Genomic DNA, 17671 nt, shown 5'->3' with positions numbered 1-17671 from the left:
GTTTCCTTGGAATTCCCTCATCTCTTCGCTCTTCAAGTCTAGCTTCTGCTCTCATTTCCGCCTCTGTATTCTTCTGCCTTGTGGGACTTCTTTCTATTTTAAAATTTATACTCCACTTGCTCTAGAAAGACTTTACAGCCACTCACAGGGATACATAAAGCACAGCAAAACAACATACACTAGAAAGAAGTGAGAAAGGAAAACAAGGGGGGACCATAAAACGGAGCTCCGGTGCACTAAAACAGTAAAAGCAGCTCCCAGAGCCTCAATGCTTGACACAAATGGCAGACCACAAATCTGGCTCTAAACCTAGCAGATAAAACCAAAAGGGACCCCTAGTCAGCTACAGTTTGGTTCTCCCAGAAGAGAAAAACAAACCAACCTCCTAGGAGAATAACACATATTCCTGATTTGGGGGTTTCCGTCGTAGGCACGGAAAAGCTGTTATTTTCATTTTCTTTGGCCTTTCCCTCTGTGACTTCCCTTTCTGTTGGTGGTAGACTCCAAGCGCGCTGGCTTCCTGCTGATATAACTTCTGTCTGTCTTTCCCCTGTAGGCACCGCCTTCACCCTGCACCCCTCCCCTCCTTTCTGGTCTTCACCTGTGCCCTCTCTACACTGGAAATCCATTGTCTTCTTTTTTTCCTCCCCATCTTCTCTTAAAGACCCATGAGACCTCCCTGTAGCCTCAGGCTTATGTCACCAACTTCCCTGCTCTTCTTTGTCATTTCCAAGATTCAGGGCGGCCTGCCTACTTTGCCCATCTCATTTCATCATGACTCACTGGCCGCCATGCTGTGTTGGCAAAGATGTGCCCCTTTCCACTTACGGAAGACACTGGGATGTCCTAACCTACTCCTCCTAACGGGTTTGCCCCAGTAAGTTAGTTCTAATTTTCCAAATAAAGTCCTCTAAATAAACCAATGTTGCTTGGGTACCTGTGATGCTATGTGTTTGGAGGACAAGTCACATACTCAGATTGAGTTGTCTTTGCCTTTCATTAGTTATACGTGCAGTGGCCATGTTTTCCATACTGAAAATCAGATGTCTAACAAATTGCCTTCATTGAAAGTAATCAAATTATAAGAAATTGGTACCGTCCCAGAAAATCCAGGACACATGTCCCCAAATGAAAAGCACCTGGTTGGCACTTAGCCCTCTGCTCCTCCTTCCTCCCCAGTCCAAGGCCAAACCTGGCTGCCACTTCGGAAGGAAGGGGAATGTATCACAGTTCCTACCATCTTCCAGCCCCAGATCCTTTGCTGGAACAGATGGGTTGCCCTTAGCCACAAAGTTCTCTGAGCAGTCGTGGTTCTGTTTCTGAATAAGGGCCAAGATTTCCTCTTCCCTAAGGCTCACATAGGCAGCTTCACTTCCTGGGACCTGGAAGCCAGCAGTGTGCTACTTGGGTTTATTCTGAGAAAACTGATAATCACAGCCATGTACCCCGAAGGAGATTCTCGGGGTATTCAAGAAACCTCAGTAGGCTCATCTGATCATTGGGTTGATCATGCCTGCCTGATGGAAACGCGGCTGAAGGATTATAATGCGGTTACTATCACAATACCAGTTACTCTCCTGCTGCCTTTCTCTGTTCCCTTCATCCCCTCCCAGAGCCCGCACGAAAGGCAGCACGGGCAAACCAGCTACAGCTGGCATTCCTTGCTCCTTTCTTGTCTTCTTCCTCCATTCATGCCCAAATCTCCACATTGCTCCTGTTGTCTCTCTTCGAAGAGGGCACCCCCCGCTGCTGTGCGCCATGCTCCTGGATGATACTGATGGAAAATGAATCCATCTGTGGTGCTGGCAATCTTTCCTTCCCTGCCATGTCCTTGGTGGTTTGTGTCCACGCAAGCTCATTCCTGTTCTTCCACCTCGCAGCCTGCCTGGCTGAACCACACCAACACACCGACTGCCCCTGCAGCCTGCTCTGCTCTTCCTACCCCACTGGGCAAAGTGCCTTCCTCCCAGCATACAGCTCTCACTCCCTGGTAATAAAATCCGTATGACCCTTTAGGTAAAGATGTTAAACAAGACCATCCCCATTTGATGTACAGGAAATTGAGGCTTATAGACTTCAGCTCATTAGTAAGAAGTTTACAATGAAATCTGTAGAATGGGCCGCCAACTAAAGGAGTGAGTGTCCCATCAATGGGAGGGGGGAAAAAGAGGCTGACCCTTTGGAGGTAGGAACTGCCTCATCTAAGGTGTCATCTATTGGAAGACACTATTAGTTTAAGTACCACTAAGAAACAAAAACTGCTTTCAGGTAAACAAAGTTCTTTCACATAAACTACAGTAGTTTGACTGTAGGATACAGTCTGATTACAAAGATGTCTAGTGCGGGGGGTGGGGGGGAAGTACATCTTAGTCTCCATGTAATACGGTAGGCGATTCCCAGAGCCCTTTCTAAATTGGTCATTCTGTTACTTCCTGAGAGGCTATGCAGTGAAATGTCAGACCCTCCCTTCTGCTTGACCTTGAGCCACCCTGTTGGAAAGAAAGTGAATCTAGGTCAATATTGCTTCCAGATCCTTTTGGGATAGCCGTCCTAAGTCCATGTCCAGTAAAGTGTCAGCTCTGCCCTCTGTCTCGCATGCCTGGAGACAGGTAGCACTTACCTCTTAGGTCAGGGATTGGCAAACTTTTTCTATACAGGGCCAGATAGTAAATATTTTGGATTTGGCGGGCTATACAGGCTCTCACAACGGCTCACCCCTTCTGGAACGATAAAGCAGCCACTGACAGTACGTAAGCAAGTGAACGTGGCTGTGTGCCAAGAAAACTTCATTTGTGGACCACTGTCCTTAAATTTGAATTTCCCATCATTTTGAGGTGTCAGGAAATATTATTCTTCTTTTGACTTCTCTCCAACTGTCCAAACACGTAGAAACCATCGTTAGCTTGAGGGCAGTGCAAAAATAGGCAGTGGGCTGGATTGGATCCCTGTACTTTGCTGAGCTCTGTTGTAGGCAGTCCCAGGTTATAATAGCAAGTTCTCCTAATTTCTATACCTCCTTATCTCTAAGGTGGAGGTTATAACAGGGCTCTTTCTTGTAGCATTGTCATGTTAATTACATGAATGACTGCATTAAAGCACTTAGGACAGTCCTTGGCACACAGGAGGCACCAATGTGTTGTAGCTATTGCTGCTGCTGGTGTTAATTTCATGAATCCTCCTCAAATTCTCCGGTGTCCACCCTTTGGACCCAGCCACCCAGCTTTTAGTGTATTATAGAGGCATGTGCTGCCCTCTTCTGGCAGGTGGCGGAATCAGCGCTAGTGACAGCTAATCATGTTCAGCACAAGGAGGCCTGTGGGTTTTCAAGTGTCTTCTTCTGTGTACAGGGACAGTTTTGCCCAAGCTTTGGCTGGGGGTTCCAGAAGAGGAGAGGTCTCCTTCAGGGGCTCCAAGCCACCTTCCATCATCTGCTCCCCAACACCCACGGTAGGGCGTGTCCTCCAGGTCCAATGGATCCTGCAGAGGTCGCTGAATGCCTGATGACACGCTGTCCCCCAACTGCTGTTTTTTTCTCCCTTGCCTTTCCCCCTTCTACCACCTCCAGTCTTTACTTTTATGAACTTCCTTGACCTAAACTAGAAAACTGTTTGCAAGGATTCAAAGCGGCCTGGGAGGGCTGTTAGCCCAGAACTAACAAGCCCCTTCCTATGAAAGGCCCGGTGCTTTCTCTCAGGGCGTCATGAAAGCCAACTGCTGTTGAGGGGTGAGGGTGGGAGGAGGGCATTGGGGCGGCGAGGTGGAGCGTTTTTCCAGATTCTCCAGGATGTGGCGAGCCATGTTTAAAAGAGAGTGTGTGTATTTATTATTTCAAGCCACTTCAATCACAAGGCGCTTATTTCCTTCTCGTCTTCCTCCCTCCCAGCCCTCAGCCCCCATGTCACATGGTGGCCCCAGCCTGGCGGCCCAACCTTTGCAAGGCGATGGGCACGGCCCCCACTTCTCATGTAGCCTCCTGCTCTGAGGTGAAAGCTAACGCGACACGCAAAAAGAGTAGGAATATGAGTTATAATTCCTCGGCTCAGAAACAGAAGTTCCTGAGGTGGCAGTTGGGCTGTGTGTCTATTCAGTTGGGAACACAGGCCCGTTCTTTTGGAGGGAGACAGGTGTGACCCAGCTCAGGACAACTGGTGCCCTGGAAGAAGACCTCCGTCCAAGCTGTTATCATGATGGAGGCTCGCGGGTGGTCCCTGGACCACCACAGTGGTGAGGATAACAAGGTGACTGTGTTGCCACTTCCTCATAAAGCAGCCATTGCTGTCTCCTTTCAAAAATCACCTCTGGTCATAAAGGAACCCTTCAGGCTGCCTTCCTGGGCCACCCCATGTGCAAATAGCCAACTGGGGGGGTATTTTGTTTGTTTGTTTGTTGGGTTGAAGTTTTGCTTTGATTAGCATTCTTACAAGGAAAAACAAATAACCCAGGTTCGGAGGGACCCACCTCTGAGGTTTGGCGAGCCCTGCCTAGATGCACACCCTCACACAGGAAGGGTCCTGGGGGCTACGAGCCAGAGGGAGGGGGAGGGGTGAGTGTTTCCTTCTGGCACCTCCTAGGAGTTGCCCAGGGGATTCCTCCAGAGGGTCATTGATTTCGTTCATTATTGAGGCAGATGCTGGCAATTTATAATTTAACAAATTTCGCTCCTGAAATGAATCCTTGGGCGGTCATAAGGAAGGCAGTTGGTGGCCACGTGGCTTGTGGAAGGGGGCAGCATGGGGAGGGAGGGGGAGAAAAGGAAATGGGGAGGGCAGGAGGGTCCTGCGTGGGTGGGCGCATTCATTAGTGGGAGGAGTGGGTGTTAGCTGTGTGGGCTCCCCAGCTGCAGTGGAGCGGGGACCACCAACACCCTTCCATGCGGTGGGGTTTCCCGCCGTCTGACCAGAGTGAGTTCTCCTGGCCTGGCCTGGCCTCACATCAAGGCCTGGGGAATAAAGGAAGTTTAAACGACTAATTTGAATGCAAGTTAAATGTTCTTTCACCTCTGGCTACTGTTACCTCATCCTGTGCAACCGACACCTCGTCTTTGTGCAGTCTATACATGGGAGTTAAATAGCTAAATATGTTTCTCTCTCTCTCTCTCTCTCTCTCTCTCTCTCTCTATATATATATATATATATATATATATATATATATATATATATATATACACACACACACACATACAGCTTATGTGTGTGTTCTGCAATTTCTATGCATCAGCAGAGGCCATGACGTATTTACTTAAATATATAGGGTCATGATATATCAATTAATCTGAAACAAAGGTGCTTTCATGTAAAGTGGTATTAATGACAGGACATGATATGGGTCTCACAGCTTCACCTTCAAGCACAGTGATGTACGTGGGTGTGTGTGTCTGCAGTTCACCATTGTAGTTGGTTTATATGAAGATTGCACTCATAATCCCTCATCCGTGATTGGATTATAGCTTTGAGCAAAACTCTCCTTCCTCTCTGTTGACTGTCAGTGCAGAGGGGCTCCGGGTAAGTTCGCATGTAGAATGGGTTCTCCCATTTTTGGTAGAGCTGGGGCTGACAATGACAAGACGTGAAATCCAGGGGGTAGGCTGAAGCTTCTAACGAAAACTTCAGACACCCCAGTTCTAAACTCCGCTTGTCAAATTTGTCACTGTCTTGTCCAGGCAGGATGGGCAGTGTTCTTTCCATTCACAAAAGAAAACCTGAAGCTTGGAAAAATTGTTCAGAAGATATATATGATGGAGTCAGTGACAGACATAGGACACACCAGGCATTTCTCAGCTTTTAAACCCTTTTTCTACAAACTAAATAAGACTAAAACATAAGAATTGAAACCAGGGGTTAAATGTAGTCTGGTATTCTGAATTTATCAGCTGCTTAGAGAGGATAAGTCGTTGGGGGAAAAGAAGTTGCTACACAGAGCTTTGACTTTAAAACCCCTAGTCCTCTTTAAAAATCTGCTCTAGAGCTGTCTTTCAGGAAGGCTCCCCAACCCACCTCAAGCCTGTTCATGAATTTAGCCTGAGTAGCCTCATTAGCTAAAGAGACGCATATGTTTAGAAGTTGCGTGTCAAGTAACACTTCATTTTCCTTTCCTTGTTATCCAGACCATTTTCCAACTTGAGTGTACATTTGAGTCCCCTGGGGGTCTTGTTAAAATGCAGATATTGATGCAGTGTGTCTGGGGTGGGCCTGAGAGGTCCCAGGTGATTCTGCCGCTGCTGGTCCAGGAGAGTGCTTTGGGAAGCAGGGTTCTAGGCAGCGGTCTCCACGAGGGGACATGCTGCATATGTCTCATTCATCATTATTATCCCAAGAGCCCAGCTTAGCATCTGGCCCAGAGCAGGTGCTCAATAAACATTGGTTAAATGAATGAATGAACCATATCCCCAACACCTCAAGACACCCCTACCCTGTCTGCTCATTTACCTGCGAGATGTTGAAAGGGCCTAATCTGACTCATCCGTGTCAGGGGCATTTCTTCCAAGCCACTTCCTGTTCCGGCCTGTCTAGCCCTTACTTTTAAAGCCTGTGGCCCCATTTCAGACATTTGCATTTCCTTGATTATCTCTGACACGTCCCAGTCTTTCTTTAAAGTTTCTGACGTTCTATGACTAGAACGATCTCTCGGCTAAGAACACAGAATGCTTTAATAACCTCTGTTATAGTAAATCAAGTTTCGTAGTGGGAAAACAACAGCAATAAAATAGCGTCATTTAGAACTAGTCAATAAAAGAGTGTAATAATCCGAACACGCTTCCTCCTGAAAAACATCAGGATAGTGCTGGTGTTTGCTTAAACGGTATTTTTCTTGTTACGCTCATTTTTATCATTATATTCAAGGAACGTTATATTTGGTGTTCAAGGTGAAACTTAACCAAGAATCAGAAGAGAAAACACAGACGACTCAATTCTAGTATTCTTCCAGCCAGAAGCCAGAGGTCAAATTAATTTTCTAGGAACCCCTGGTCGAAGAAGCATTTAACGATCCGGATCATAGTAAGAAATATGTTTCTCTGTGCTCACATCCAGAACCTTTTCCATTCTTGCATATTCCAGAGAAGGACGTCAAACCACATGATTGCTCTGGTGCTCTACATCCAGCTCTAACTTTGAAGGTCACGTCTGTTGACACGTGCACTGACAGTTACCCATGTTTTGCTTCTATTGTGGGAACCACAAAGACAAGTTTTACTCAACACTTTGCCCAGGCCTGGGCCTGACCTCGGTTCTACCGGTGTCACTTGGCAGAGAGGTGCAGGCTGGTGGTGGCCTGTGCTCCTCGTTTGGCTCTGGTGACCCTGCAAGAGTGCATGCCAGGCCAAACAGATGGAATCCTTTCATCCATCCCCAAGAGACCAAGCGCTATCACTACACAAAGAAAGGGAGCCATTGTAGGTCCTTTAGTGAGACGAGCATATAGACATATAGAGTCGCATTTTAGGGTCTCTTACTTTCCTCAAACCCCTCTGAAGAGCTCATTCTTTCATAAAACACTTATTTAGTACCAGCCACTACACAAGGTGCTAGAATAATAACGTAATGATGAAATATTGGCAATATCTTTGTGTATTGGCAAAGGCTGCATTTGGCTGTACATAATAGAAACCTGATTACAGCGGCTAAAGCAAATATTTATTTTATTTTACTTAGCAAAAGCCTCTATAGCATTTTACTATGTGCCATGCCCTGCTCTAGTCACTCTGTGTAAATGTTTACTTCTTAATAGGAGTTTGCTTTTCTCATATAACAGAAGTCCAAAGATAGAGAGTTCCCGGCAGTTTTAGTGGCTTAAAGAAGTCATGGACCCAACTCCTTAGAGCACCTGATTCTCCATCTTTAGTATGACTTTTATCCTTAGGTCACAAGATGGTTGCTCTACTTCCAGACATTACATCTGAGTTCCAGGCAGTGCTAGCTGTGTCTTGTCTTTTCTTTCCCAGAGCCTATTCAAAAATTTCCACTTACACCTCATTGGCCAGAACTTGGTCACTTGGCCTCCTTTAGCTGAAAGTCTGGGAATCTGGGAAGATAAGTATAATTAACCGGGCACATTGTTACTCCGAAAAAAATCTGTGTTCTATTAGTAACAAAGAAAGTAGGAGTGAATTGTTGTATATAATTCACTTTCAACTTAAGGTGATTTTTTAAAAATTGTGGTGAAAATATCTGATTTAGTCATGCCAGAAAAAAGACACACTATTTCAAATTCTCCTTTGGGGTTGACAAAATCTGAATCATTATCCCACCTAGATTTGGGGAGACAGAAGTATAAAATTGCACACTTAGTCTGCTATAGTCTTACTTCAAACTTTGGAAGATTCAAGACTGTGTAGTAAAAAATGTGCAACTAAAACACTCAGTGAAAAGCTTCTCCCCCTCCACCCCCAGACTAATCCATGTGGGGGTAAGTGAGGGCACCCAGAGAACTGTTCTGAGCGGGGTGGGGGAGGGACAGGTGGTGGTGATGGTGGGTATATTTGTAGCATAGCTGGGAAATTCTGCAAAAGTATACGCCACCCCCAACCCCTGCTGGACTTCCCCTCTAAGATTGCCTATTGCACGACTGTTAGGAAGAAGGCTCACTCTGGTGGGACTGTGGTTACAGTGGTAGAGTCAGAGTGAAAGGACCAGCTGAGTACGTAAGACAAGACTGCATAATTCATCTGGATGACTTCCTCAGGGCAGAGGACCAGTCAAGCACAATATTTATCAAGCAGACTGTTTTCTTGCAACTCTTAGAACGAACTAGCTATTTTGTATGCTTTGATTGTTATATATCAGCATCATCACAAATTGCACAGAAGAACCACTCTCTGCATTCCAGGTACCGTTCTCAGCCCTCTGCAGGCATTACTGATTGCAGCCCTACATGTGTGCCATGTTATGACTTTGCAGATGAGGAAACTCCATTTGCAGAGGAGGAAACCGAGGCATAAGAGGTTAAGCAGCTTGCCCAAGAGAGTATGTGGCAGAGCCAGGATCCCAACCCAAGCTGCTGGTCCCATGGTCTGTGCTCCTGACCTATGCCCATGATACAGTTAACATAATCCGTTCTTTAAAACGTATGGGGTGCTGAGTTTTTAAACAAGCGTAAGTAGGTCGTTTAGGAAAATGCTATTGAATCAGTTCATAAACCAACAGATACTGATGGAACGACAACCATGTGTGTGTTTCCCTCTATATATTCAACAACCCAGCTTCACCATTGGAGTCCTAACTCAGCAGTCCCTGAGGGATCAGGGTTGCCAAAGTTGGCCCACAGTGGGCACTCCAGAGATGCCCGTTTAACAAATGAAAGACTGGGAAACTGGAAGAGAATGTAGGCTAGTCACAGAATGACAAAGCCAGCAATTAGGTAAATTTAGAATTGTGGTGGCAGTTACTAAAGTTGTTAATGGTTCTTATATAAAAGATGTGGGCATTTGAGGATGAAGCAAGACAGAATGTAGTTAAATCCCTTCAGCCTGAATGTTCGGAAGGAGGGAGAGCTGAGAAAGAAAGTCCCTAGGCCTAAACGCTGGACCAGATGACCCCTGAGAAAGTTAGAATCTCCCTTGACCAGCTCCTTCCAAATGTTTGAACACTAACCCTAATCTATGGCCTGATACTTAAAAATAACCTGTTATAAAGTAGCCATAAAAAACTCACAGTTTTTCAGCCTGATTCAGTCTGCTACATAAACTATAACCAGCATTAATAGCTTCAGTCAGCATTTATGTCGTTCCTTCTATTAGCACAATGGGTTTTACAACCATTTATGAGTTTCTGGATAGCGTAATAGAAAACACACGGACGTATGTGTTCCCTGTGAAAGATGCAGAAAAGTTTTCTTTGCATAAGGATAGGCCAGAAGGGGTCGCCACCGCCCCATTACTAAAGCCTGGGCCGGCCTCCCTGATAGGAACACGTTCTCCCCTGGGGCTCCAGCTAGCAAACCCTCCCCGTGAATTTCTGCAGTTTCCTCTTCAACCGGCTCTATTCAGAGTCAATCTCTGTCTGTCTCTTTCTCCTCCTGTTGATAAATAAACATGTGAGGTGCTTATATGGTGCAGGCTGTATACGCAAAAGGAAACCTAGATGTGAAGACCTAAGTAATAATCTTTGTCTTCAAATCTACTGTGGCTTTTAGGAGACTCAGGAAAATTATCTGAATCTGGAATTGTCTATACTATCCATATTTCCCTTCATACTAGAAAAAAACAAAAAACGACTTATGAACAGTGTGCAGAAGTTGTCTTATATTCTTTACCGTGCTGATGTTTTAAACACAGCCACAGACTTGTCTTTAAAAAAAATATATTTTGTTTTTGTTGTTGTTGTTGGGAATAATACTTCTGAACATAGAGCAAATACCAGGTTGATTTGAGGAGCTGTATAAAAAGATGATTCTTCTTCACAATGATTCCCTGTAGGAATCAGGGAGGAAGCTATTCAGAGGATCTGTTTCTTCCTCAAGGAAAAGTCCCTGAATTCATCAGAAATGGATCAGCGTGCCCCATCGCTCCATGATTCTTTCCACCAAATATGGAGTGGGTGGCTGCATCCCATAGTGTCCTCTATACCATTTCACCATAGTTATAAGACTTGAATCCTACTTTGGGAGTAAAGAATCATTTACTGGCCTCTTACTGGAAATAACTATTGGCGTTTGTCATTTAATTCACCCTCCTATTCAAGGCCAAAATCCTTTCTAGAACAAACAAATAATATCTCCCCACCCCCCGGCCCCGTGAGCTGCAGACTCTTCTCTAGCCCAGCTGACGCAGCACGAGGGAACAGCAGGGAATCTTTTGAAGCTACCATTGCATTTTGCTTTCTCATAAACCGCTATTTGTCTTTCCACCTTTCCTGTTTTCACCAGTGCCTAGAAACAGCGCCCCGGGAATTGCTTCCCACATATGAGCGCCTGAGTCTTTCACAGCCAGAGGCCATCTGACAACATCCTTCTTTCTGGTTGTGAGGCCAAGTCCAGTGTACTTGGTCTGATGCCAAAGGTGGACATGAATTCTGCAAGCTTTCAGACCAAGAAAAGTTGACACACCCACATGGCCTGGAGAGAACAATGCCAAACTCAACGAGATGATTCCAGGCGACTTGGGATCCTGAACATGTTGGGAAAGGCAAGAGGGAGCTTCATCCACTGAGCTCTCCAGGGTTTTCCTCATACTTGGGAAGTTCTAGGATGCTCAGTGTCGTGCAGGGGATCCTGCCGACTTCGCCATGTGTCATGCAGGGAGTCATGCGGGGGTCTCTGGTCCCGCTCCCCACATAAGAATACAGGACATAGTGAGGCCAAAAAGGAACACCCACGGAGCCATAGGTAGGGGAGTCATATCTCTATGCTCTTGCTGGCGGCTGGGTTGGAGACATAGGAAACAGGAGCAACACAATTCTCAACCCTCACTGTGCCGCTTGCAGACTCAGCCACCACCTTCTTGCTAGCCCCCATTTCCTGCTAGCGTAGCCACGGCGGTTATATTAGTGCCCAATGGCTCACTGGTTACAGCTGATGGCCAACTAGCCACAGCTGATGGCCATTTGATCACAGTCGATGGCCATTTACTACCTGAGCCAGCACCTTTCTCTGTGAGGCCGAGAGCCTGGAAACTGCTTTTTGGGGCTCTGTCCCCACACTCAGATAAGCTTCAGTTCAGACGACGTCTGCCTTGAGTTGATCTCTTGCTCTTAATCTTTCACTCAGTCTCTCCTTCCCTCCCATTCTCTCATAAACTTAAGTTCTACAGCCGGAACACTAAGAGCTGTCTTTGGTTAAGTCCCACTATGCTGTGGAAGATGCTTTAACAGCAGGCTGTGAACAGCCATAGCCAGGGCAGAATTCAAACCCAGGTCTCTTGGACACCAGAGTAGATGCCCCCTCTGCTATCATGTCTGTTATCACAAGACCTCTCAGGGGAGCCTGGTTCAGGGCTACCTGACACCCCCAACCCTGTTGCTCTCGGTCCCTTCCGTGCTGATACCGGGACATGCTACCATAGCCCGAGGGCCCAGGCAGAAGAGAAGAGGGCCCACCAAACCTGAAAGAAAGCCCGGTTACCATTATCTACAGCCCTGCTGCTATTTCTGCCTCAGTGTGTTCTAGAGACCCAGCATAGATACAGTTTTAAGAGACAAAGGGACCGTGGGGATCAGCCACCCCTTATCTGCTATGTGTGTTCTACAAGGGTCACTATGGATCAGAGGGTGTGACCCCCAGTTTCCACCTGCTTGCTAATTTTGCCTCTGTGTGGTCATTCATACTCACGTAACCCAGCTATCACTGGGCCACTTTTCTCTCTCTTTGAGGACTTTTCCAAGGAAGAAAAGCTACATGACTTTAATTCTCCAAACTGGAAAGGTGAATGTAAATCTTTACAGAAGGTTTCTTGCGGGGAGGGAATTATAAAGCCACATGTCCTAAACATTTCTTCAGAACGTCTATGTCTCACCTCAAAATCATAGCCTTTCTAGCATCTTTTCTGCCCACCTGGCCCGCGCCTCTTCTGCTCCCACCCCTCATAAGTCTCTGGGCCTTCCTGCTACTCCAGCCCCCTGCTCTCTCCTGGGTCTATGACCCTGGGCATCTTGTGTAGAGCGATGTGACCTCTCTGTTTCTAAGAAAAGGCTTCTTCCTCCAAAAGGTGAGGGAAAGGTGATATTTAATTCTTATTATTTGATTTTTTGTTCCCATGACATTATCATGCATGTTTAAAACTGTCAAATATCATCAAGGTGTGGCCAGCTTTGTATTTTCTCTCCAAGAATATGTGATGGCCAGAGAAATTTACGCTGTGGCCTCCCTTGAACCACAGCTGTGCTTTTGGGTTTTGTTTGTTTGTTTTTGGTGTTTTTGTTTTTGTTTGTTTTTGTTTTGTTTTGTTTTGCATTCTTTGGTTATATCGACATGGCTCTTAAATGAGAAGATGAAAAGTAAAAACTTCATTCCTGCCTCCACTAGTATCTAGATATTTCTTTCTTCATAGACAAAACCCAAGTTCACCCAGATGTTTTGCTGTCACACAGGCAATGTGACAGCACTGGTCCGAGTACAGGCAGAGTTGGTATTTGTTGCTGAGAAATGATGGGAAGTGTCCTGGAAGGATCTCTCTTCATGGATAACTCCTTCTGGACCCAATCAGGGTCACTGAGAGCAACATGAATTACAGCTAAAATCAAGCCATGAACAGCAGAACACAAACATGTTCTCAAGGGAGCTGAAAGGCAGGGCATGAGGAGTGATATTCTGATAACCACACTCTCGTCTGGGGGATGAGCGTGTGTGAGAAAGTTCTGCAGTGTGAAAGGAAGATGGCAGGCTGGGTGGATCCCGGGGAGCCATGGGCAAATTCTTGGTACCAAAAGACACCTTGCAGAGTGGAAGAATGATAAATTTTGGAATCCACCAGCCCTGTGTTTAAATCCTGGTTTTTCTTTTAACTTGTATAATAGGGCTACTATATTGAAAATATGTTTCTTTTTGCCTTTCTGAGGAAGTGATTCTAATCTATCTCAGGCCTCCACAGGCCCCATGAGAGATGAGGATCTCCATAGTGGAATTCCCAGAAAGACAAAAGCATTCAGGATTTAACTTCTGATACTCAAAACAGCATTTTCAACAAGACAGTAGCCTTGCAAGCCAGCTATTGTCTAAAAATGTTCTAAATTCCTTTATTTCTCAATTTTCGCACACGAAGAACCAGGCGTGGAGGACTCAGCTCACAGAGGGGCTTGCTGCTCTGTGTTTGATGGACTATTTGACATAGGAAAATGACAAGGAAAGCCTGCTCCTTCCTGCCTAGGGGATTTGGGGTTGAAGGAGAAGAGAGAGGCCGGGGTGGGGGGATGGAGGGGGAAGTGGGGGGACCTAGAGATGTCTGGGAAGCCCTGTGTGGCCCTTTGCTCGGGTATCCTTCCAGGGCCTTGGAGGGAGGCCAACAGCCCACCTCTGACCATTCTAAAGTCAAAACCCCCATGGTTACTCTGGAAGGAAGTGGGGATTCGATGTAATTGGGAAGAGACTCAGGACTTGCGTGAGCTTCCCCAAGCCTTCTACCCCATGGACCCCAGGACTCCCATCTCCCACGTACCATGAGGTGACAGAAGCCTCCTCCCCTACCACCCCCATTTACTCAGGGCAGAGGAGAAGGAGGCTGTCTTAGAAACTGAGCATTTTGTTATGCAAAAGCAATTGAGAATTCTCTAGAGGGACTATTTAGATGATTGCATCAGACTAGGTTATAGTCCAGAATGGACTAACTTGAAGTTGTTTTCCCACTACTCAGGGGTTGGGAGCTTGTGAGGAATCCACAGCCGTTAAAAACAAAAGCAGGTACATTTTCTTTGTACATCCAGGAATAGTTTGAGCAGTTTGCTCGCACATGAGTTTGTGCCTTGGATAAGTCCAAGACTCAATTTCTTTATCTGTTAAGTGGGGATCAATAATTATTCCATCTCAATAGCTTCATTGTGTATTAAATGATATTTGGCATACACATCCCGATCCACTTCAGAAATCCAGTAAGACATTTCTTGTTGGTGCTGGGCAGCAGGATGAGAGCAGAGAGGAACCCAGTGGGATAGAAAGTGCTCGGCCTGGAACCAGCCCCCATAGCCACGATCTCCTTCTCCCTAGAGAGTCAAACAGACCTCTGGTCAGGTGGCAGACATTGGTCAGAAGTGGACCCCTGGTTCTTATCTCTCTGCAAGTTCACATGCCAGAGCAAAACCATGCATGAGCAGCCTAGTACATTCCCCTGGGCCCCCAGAGCTGCGCCTGTCCTTTCAAAGACCAGCTTTGACATCTGCTCCACTCCAAGGGAATTTTGGGCCCCAAGGGGTTCTGCATGGTTGCTTGCCGATCAATACCCCTGGTGTACGAAGCAAACCAGAGCTGAGCTGTGCTTGCAAGAGCTTGTTGGACGCTAAACTAGAGTCTTGGCTCCCTGGTCCCCGTTCAGCCTCCATGCCCTGGTAAGAGTATATTATTTTCTCAGCTCAAATTGCCGTTTCCAAGTCATTATTTCTCTATGACAAGAAAACAATATTGGGTCTTATGTAACATCAACCTCAATGAATCTGGAAGTGATCATGGAATGGGTGGATTTTTTTCCTCCTTAAAAAAGAGAAAAATAAATTTGAGATTGTTTGCATATGGCTGAGAATATTTATGAACTATTCCCCCTTGTTTCCTCATCACATATTTTATCCAGTGCATTTGTGTGTGGTACAGAATAAATCTTTATGGGGAGGGTGCGGTGGAGAGGAGAAGAGAGCAATTAAAGGACTGGGTATCCATCAAGTGGGATGTTAGTGGTCCTGGGTCTCGGGGTCCCCGGGCCTCAGGCTTGCTTGCTGTGGTCTGAGGGTAACCCGTCCTACTACCCAGAGGAAGTCTTTTGGAGGGAGGGTTTCAAGTTCAAACACTGAAGGATTTAACATCTTCTCATCACTCTGTCTTCTTTCATATCCCCCTCACTCTCACCAGAGCAAAAGCTTCAGCACCAACATTTTCATAACCTGGGTGCCGTCAGCCGAAAGAGATAATTAAATTCTATAGATGCCAGATTGAGTCAGGATCAGAGGAATGCGTTGGCAGGTAGGAGGGAAAAGAACTGGCAGAGAATGTATTGGTGCTGGCATCTGTTATTCGATAATATGGCAGTGCATTAGTACACGGGCCTGTGGCATCCATTTCCCTCTGGCCATGCCTCTCAACATGGCCTGTCACTGAGAAGGATTCCCAAGGGAGCATAAAGGACAGGGCTGTGGCTGTATATTAAGTCAGTAAGAGAAACAAGGCTCTGGGCTGTTGATTTTCTCCTCCAGGAACTGGGCCTTAGAATTGAGGCTTCATAGAATCTCTCATTCCCTGCCACACCTTGGATTTTTCAGGAACGTACTGACCAAGAAGATGGGTGAGGGACCCAGAGCGGGATGACTGCCACATTTGCTGACGCAATAGCAATAGCTGTCATTAACTGGTACCCTAGTGTGGACCAGGCACTGTATGAGGCGCTTTCCCTGCATAATCTGAGTGAATCCTCACAATGGCTTAGGGTTTATGAGGTTTAGGGATGTTTAGTCCCATAGTTAAGATGAGAAAACCAAAGCTCAGTGGAGTTCCTGAACTCCCAGGGTCACACTTAGTAAGCCAAGATGAGGGATGTTTCCAGGACTTGTGGGGTCTGAAGCCAATACAATATGTCCTAAGGAGGAATTTTAAAAGTCAACGTCAAGGCCTTGGAAGGGGCCCATGTAATTAAGGGACCTTGAAGCCTGAGCCGCAGCAGCATCGCATTAAATCCACCCTGGGCAGAGTCAAAATTTAAATACAGCACTAGCTGCAGACCATATGGTCCCGTTCCTGCTGCCTCGTCTCCTCTTTTCTCTACCACGATTATAATCAACTGAGCTTTCATATTCTTGATCCAAAATACAAAAATGCAAGTGATGAAACGAACACACGGAGGACATTCTCAGAACGTGGCTACTTGGTATGTTACATGGTGTATCACATAAGGTAACAACCGTACTTTATTGCCGAATTTTATCCTTCCATCTCAAGAGAGCACTGGAGAGAGAGCTTAAATTTATCCAGAACTATCCTCCCAAGGAGTTTCAGTTGCTGTTCTAGGTCTCTTTTACCAAATGTCATAATAGTTATCAGGCCAGGCGACTAGGGCACAGACTTGAGCAGTAGCCTACTCAGGTCTCCCAGGGGCATTTGGAATCAGAATCTTCAATGTCTCATTTCCCATAATATGTCTCTTTCCCTTGGATATCAGTTGGTCAAGTGACAACAAACACTCTGTTTTTTCCTTTCTCCATCATAATCAAGATTTTGTCATAATTTTTCATAACTGAAAGGGAGTTGAAGAAGAAAACAACCCCAATATAAATCACAAGCTCTTGGGGGTGAGGAGGGCATATAATAAGGGTTGTTGGGTGCCCAGCCTCTGCTATTGCTCTTGAATAGGCTTGCAATCCCATCCCAGTCTAGATAATTACTAGGGGGAATAAAAGCATTTTTCCCAGCCCTGCTCACTCTATTCTCCCAAACTGGAAACACAAGCAGATGATGAAGTACAAGTTCAAATGCTACACCAGGGAGAAGGAAGTATTGAGAAACTATGTCCAACCTCCAGCCTGTTTTCAAACATTCCAGTAAGCATTCGGTTGATTCATCTTGGGCTGGTGTCATTTCATTGTCTCAAACAAAAGGCCTTCTATGAGAAGACAAACGCGGTTACGTGAGGAGTAGCTAACAGAAGGCACATTTGGGAGAATCTGAACAAGAGCATAGAGTCCACTGGGCTCTTCCTGCAGGGGCAGCATCCCACTTTCATCTGCTGGAATTCGTATCAAGACTGATTCCTGTAATCTCACAGAGGACTTGTTTACACGCTGTAAACCAGGAGATGGGGCTAGTGACACAGGTGTAGTGGCTACTGAATGACACAGCCAGTCATCTCCTCCACCTGTCTTCTGAGCCCAGGTGGACAGTTCCCGGGGTAGTGTTCTATGATTGGACTGGTCTATGAGATTCTGGGTGGAATGACTCAGTGATAATAACTTCCTGCATTGTCCTTTTAAGTATGTTGTCCTGCTCAACGAATTATTGGAGAGATAATTATTGGGGCAAGACTATGAAAGTCTTTAGCCACATTATCTTCCTT

The 17671-nt window shown here is 46.0% G+C and overlaps 1 protein-coding gene across 4 annotated transcripts in view; it reads left to right on the top strand.

Annotated features, from left to right (window-relative positions):
• Window positions 1-17671, top strand: part of CLIC5 (chloride intracellular channel 5) — a 170129-nt gene that overhangs the window by 127875 nt on the left and 24583 nt on the right. The window lies entirely within an intron of this gene.

The sequence above is a fragment of the Rhinolophus ferrumequinum genome, chromosome 3 (assembly GCF_004115265.2).
Source record: "Rhinolophus ferrumequinum isolate MPI-CBG mRhiFer1 chromosome 3, mRhiFer1_v1.p, whole genome shotgun sequence".
In the NCBI taxonomy this organism is placed as follows: domain Eukaryota; kingdom Metazoa; phylum Chordata; class Mammalia; order Chiroptera; family Rhinolophidae; genus Rhinolophus; species Rhinolophus ferrumequinum.
This window is presented reverse-complemented; position numbering and strand designations above follow the sequence as displayed.